Genomic DNA, 4,878 nt, shown 5'->3' on the forward strand with positions numbered 1-4,878 from the left:
TAACTTTTTAATTTTTTTCTTAACTTTTGTTTTAGATATTGTATCTTTCAGATCTAGAATTTTTATTTGTTTTTTTTTCATAGATTCCATGCTAAGATTTTCTATTTATTTATTGCAAGTATATTTTCCTTTAAGTCATTGAGCATAGTTATAATGGCGAGTTTAAACTTCCTGTTTGCTAATCCTAATATGTGGGTTGCCTTGAGGTTAGTCTTCATTGATTGTCTTTCCTCTTGAAAATGGGTGACATTTTTAATTCTTCATAACTGAAGTAATTTTGTATTATATCCTGGACATTCTGAATGTTATGGGGACTCTGAATTCTGTTATATTCCTCCAAAGATTGTTTCTCTGTTTAAGCAGGCAATCAAATTGGTTGGACTTAAACTGCAAACTCTGTCTCTTAGGTAGTATCTCAAATCTCAATATAATTATTTTGTCCTTAGCTGGGATACTTTGTGTCTTCCCTGTGTCCGTGGTTCAGGGCTCAGCTGGAGGTTTGGGCAAAGGATACACATAGAATTTAGACTTTCTCTTCTCCGGATAACTTCATTCTAGGATTTTTCTCTCACACTCTAGTGACTGTGGGTATGAGTTGCCCTGAACATTTCAGGCTAGAAAAACTGGATTTTCTTTCTTTCTTTCTTTCTTTTTCTTTTTTTCTTTTTTTGGCTGTGCTGCACCACACAGCTTGCAGGATTTTAGTTCCCTGACCAGGGATCGAACCTGGGCCATGGCAGTGAAAGCGCCAAGTCCTAACCACTGGACTACCAGGGAATTCCCAAAATGGATTTTCTATGGGAGTTTTAACAGCCCTCTGCAGTGTTGACTACAGCCTAATCTCAGGCTAAGAGCTATAAACAGCAGAAGCTCATTCCATGTTTCCCTGCTTCCCAAGGTTGATTCCCCAGTGGAATTTTCTTATTTTTGCTTACTCTCCAGAGCCTTCAGGTAGCTGGGGTTTCTTTGTGGGTTTTTTTTTTCCCCAGAGTTTATAGCTGTTATCTATGGGAAAGTTAGTCCAGTAGGAGCTTACTCAACCATACTGGGAGCAGAGACACCTTTTCTTGATTTTTGAAATGATATGAGTTCAGCCTTTCCTGTGTCTTTCTCTAAAAGAATGCTAATTTACATTGTAGTTCAGAGCCTTTGATTGATTTTTTGGGGTCAATGACCTTCAATAATGAGACAGTTCTATAGCCCAATCTAGGGAAAGATGTTACATCAAGCTTCATTTCAATTTATTCAACAAAATTCATTGTCCCCCTGTTATGAGAAAAACCTTGGGTTGCTTGCTGTGGTTGTCTAGGGACCATCCTTGAATTTTTGTGGGAGGAAGGAAAAACTGACTACCAGAATGATGATATGCTTAAGAGGAAAGAAAGATCTCCTTATCTTTGAGAAACACTGATTCTGTATCAGGTAATCATTTTACAAATGCTCTCTTGTTTAACCCTCATAACTCTGCCAGGTGGATATTATTGTCCACTTTGTATAGATGAGAGAAGTGGTAATTTTCATAGGCTTTTGATAAAAAAATGAGTCAATGCTAAAAAAAATTAGGTTTCTCATCATACTGTATTCTCAATAATAATAATGATAGTAAAAATAACAGCATCCAAGTGCTACTTTTGCTCTTAGCAAAAAGGGATTGTGACTCAGTACGGCCCCTGATTTTTGACTGACAAGGTTCCATAAATGCTAAGTATAGTTTTCTATTAAGATTGAAACCTTTGAGAAAAAAGCCATGGGCTGACCCATCTTCAAAGTGTCCATTTAAGATTATTTTTCGTCAGCCAGGTGGCTAACGGGCTGTGTTAGACAATGGATAGATATTGTATTCTGTCTGAAACCATAGAATTGGAGTAAAAAAAGAGCGATTCTGCATTTATTTGGCTTGTCTACTGCCCGGGAGCCCAAGCTGCAGAGAACATTTATTTCATTTTAACAAATGGATGGCACCTCCCTGTTTTAGGCTGGAAGAAAACCTCTGTTCTGGCCCCAGTGTGAAGAGGAGCATTGGTGATGGAATATCCAGTGTGAGTCATTGTCTCCACGCTGGGCAAAAATAGTTAAAGCATTCTGGGGAAATTCTAAGGCAATATGTTCAGTTAATGGTAGGTTTATCTAATACTGGATTTTTTAAAAATATTGACTGCTTCATGTTTTACAAAGGGAACTTGCAGACAACAGAAAGTGAGCTCCCTATTGAATTGAATAATGTCTCCGTTAAGAGATGAGAATATGAGAAGAGATGTTTAAAGCACAGTTGAAAGAAGGAAGTAATAAACCTGACTTAGACAACAGACAGCAGCCTCAGCCTGGGCAGTTGGAGATACTGGGAAAGCATTGGTTTTCAATTTCCAACCCACTTAGTCATGGAAAGCACTGTGGCCTGTAGGGTTGCATTTCTCCTCCAAGTTCTGCAGCTCACTTTGCCGTTAGTCATTTGAGCTTGGGGAAGTCATTTCACCTCTCTGAGCGTCAGTTTCCCCACCTATAAAGCAAAGCGTCTGGATTATGTTATCTTTTTTTTTTTTTAGACAAATGATCTGGCATCATTTTCTTTGACTCTTTTTTTAAAATTAATTAATTTATTTATTTATTTTTGCTGTGTTGGGTCTTCATTTCTGTGCGAGGGCTTTCTCTAGTTGTGGCAAGCGGGGGCCACTCTTCATCGTGGTGTGCGAGCCTCTCACTATCGCGGCCTCTCTTGTTGCGGAGCACAGGCTCCAGACGCGCAGGCTCAGTAGTTGTGGTTCACGGGCCCAGCTGCTCCGTGGCACGTGGGATCTTCCCAGACCAGGGCTCAAACCTGTGTCCCCTGCATTGGCAGGCAGACTCTCAACCACTGCGCCACCAGGGAAGCCCTGGATTATGTTATCGTTTAGATCCCTTCCAGTTTTAACTTTTAAGTATCCAAGAATCTTTCTCTACTTTCATACCCAGGTTTTTTTCTCACTCTATCCAAGAGTCAAGAATTCTACATGTGGGAAAGCAAAATGGCATCAGAGTAGATGAATGAGTCAAAACTTTTGAATTAGAATGGAAGCAAAATAAAAGCAGGAAAAATACATCTTTCTCACCTGAACTAGAAAATAGATGGCAGGTGATAAATGAATAGACTTTGGACTACTCTCTGACTGTAAACTTTCCTAAACTTTTATGTGAAACTAACAGTTCACTTTAAATATCTATGAGTTCTAACAGAGAAGAGCAGGCGGCTCAGATAATGAAGGTCAGAAACTAATGCCCAAATCCCACTGCTTTAGAATGTGCTCAAAGACAGCATCAAATACATGAAGAGGAACAAACACATTTGTCCCACCCATGGCCCTGTCAGTAGCAGGCTGGTCCAGTGGTGGACATGGCTGGAATCCAAAGGTCAAATAGACCCAGAGGGAAGGACATACAATTTGGGGAGGTCCCAGTGTGACCTTGATGGAATAGATAGAATAAGCAGTTCAGGCTTAAAAGCCTGAGATCATGGATTGCTTTTGAACCATTATAGCTTTGAGATGCTTTGGTGGCAAAGGCACTGGTGGTACCATAGCAAAGAGGCAAGGCTGTTTGTTTCCTGAGGAAATGGTATTTCTCAGAGCATTCCTAGAAGCCAAACCCATCCTGTCTCAATTTTTTGGTTTTCTAAGGGACAGACAAATCCTCCCTCCAGCTGTATAGAGAGAGTGAATGAATCAAACACCACTGACTGAAAGAAACCAAACAGACATGAAAGAAGAAGGAAAAAGATAGGGCAGCAAACCCTAGTAATAATATTACTGGTCAGATCTGGAGTTATTGGCAGAAGCATTCTCTTCAATATGCATGTCTTATTTTTGGTTGTCCCAAAAGCAGACCTTGAGATGAGGACTTGGATGCAGATCCCACGAAGCTCAAATGAGGGAGTGGGAAAAGTGAGACAGGAAAAAGAGGCCAATGAAAGATACATTAAGGTGTGTCCCTAGGAACTCTCTGAGAAACTGTGTAGAAACCTATGTTAGTTTCCTAAGGCTGCTGTAATAAATAATCGCAAACTTTGTGGGTTAAAACAGCGAGACTTATTCTCTCATAGTTCTGGAGACCACAAGTCTGAAATCAAGGTGTCAGCAGGATCGGTTCCTTCTGGAGTCTCTGAGGAAGAATCTGTTCCCTGAGTCCCTCCTAGCTCCTGGTGGTTTGCCAGCACTCCTTGGCTTGTAGATGCATCACTCCAATTTCTGCCTCTGTCTTCATGTCACCTTCTCTGTCTTCTCATCTCTTCTTTTGTAAGGTACTTGTCATTAGATTTAAGACCCACCCTAATCCAGGATGATTTCATCTCGAAATCCTCAACCATGTCTGCAAAGACCCTTTTTCCAAATAAGGACACACTCACAGGTTCCACTTGGACATCTCTTTTGGGGGGTGGCCACCATTCACCTGACTACAGGGTCCCTTAGAATTATCCCACTGAGGAAGCTGGAATATGTAGTGCACTGACTCTGATCTCCTATTGGTTAAATATTGCCCCTATGGAAAAAAAAAAAAGAAAGAAACCAAAAAAAGTTTAAGACTCTGTGCTTCCAATGCAGGGGGTGTGGGTTCGATCCCTGGTCGGGGAACGAAGAAGGTCCCACATGCCGCGTGGTGTGGCAAAAAAAAAGCGTCTATGAGGGCGTCAAATCTCCTGCCCTTCTGGGCTGTCTTTGCTTAGGGCTGAGCAAGCTCCTTTGATGCTACTGAAATTCCCAAGACAGAGAAGCAGAGAGAAGCAGGTGCTTGAGGTGAGAAGCAACAAGAACACATGGGAACTGACAAGCCCAGTTGCAGGGGACCTGAGAAGTGAACCAGGGAGATGTGAGGCATCAGTAGTGACCGCTACAAGGCCAAACAAAACAA

At 41.2% G+C, this 4,878-nt stretch overlaps 1 non-coding gene across 1 annotated transcript; it reads right to left on the bottom strand.

Annotated features, from left to right (window-relative positions):
- Nucleotides 1-705: 705 nt before the first annotated feature.
- On the bottom strand, nucleotides 706-777 carry TRNAE-UUC. Its single transcript has one exon. It is a non-coding gene; the product is annotated as a tRNA-Glu (tRNA).
- Between the last annotated feature and the right edge of the window lie 4,101 nt (nucleotides 778-4,878).

This window comes from Balaenoptera musculus, chromosome X (genome assembly GCF_009873245.2).
Source record: "Balaenoptera musculus isolate JJ_BM4_2016_0621 chromosome X, mBalMus1.pri.v3, whole genome shotgun sequence".
In the NCBI taxonomy this organism is placed as follows: Eukaryota; Metazoa; Chordata; class Mammalia; order Artiodactyla; family Balaenopteridae; genus Balaenoptera; species Balaenoptera musculus.